Here is a 540-nt window from a genome sequence, read left to right on the forward strand (position 1 = left end):
GATCACGTTCGTTCCGAAAATCACGTTCCTGAAGGTTTCATTCCGTTTGGACTCCGTTTGATATTCTTTTTCTGCGAAACTCTGAAATAGGCAAAAAACAACAATTCTGGGCTGGGCCTCCGGTTAATAGGTTAGTCCCAAAAAATAATATAGAAGTGTATAATAAAGCCCAATAATGTCCAAAACAGAATATAATATAGCATGGAACAATCAAAAATTATAGATACGTTGGAGACGTATCAACCCACGAACGCAGGGGCAGAGCTCATCAAACGCACGGGGAGGTCGTCGAACACCAGACCCTCGCAGCGATGAAACAACTGCACATTTAAAACCACCTGATCAACACAAATATGATGATTTTCATAACAAAATCGAAAAATATATGACCTAACTAATAATTCACAAATATATGACCCCGTCGGCCTCTGGAAGGCCGAAGAGCACCTTTTTGGGAGGTGTCGGGGGTCGGGGTGTCGTGTCGGGGTCAGGGTGCTGTGTCAGGGTCGGGGGTGCCGTGCCGGGGTCGGGGTGCTGTGT

The sequence above is a fragment of the Triticum aestivum genome, chromosome 4D (genome assembly GCF_018294505.1).
Source record: "Triticum aestivum cultivar Chinese Spring chromosome 4D, IWGSC CS RefSeq v2.1, whole genome shotgun sequence".
Taxonomy (NCBI): Eukaryota; Viridiplantae; Streptophyta; class Magnoliopsida; order Poales; family Poaceae; genus Triticum; species Triticum aestivum.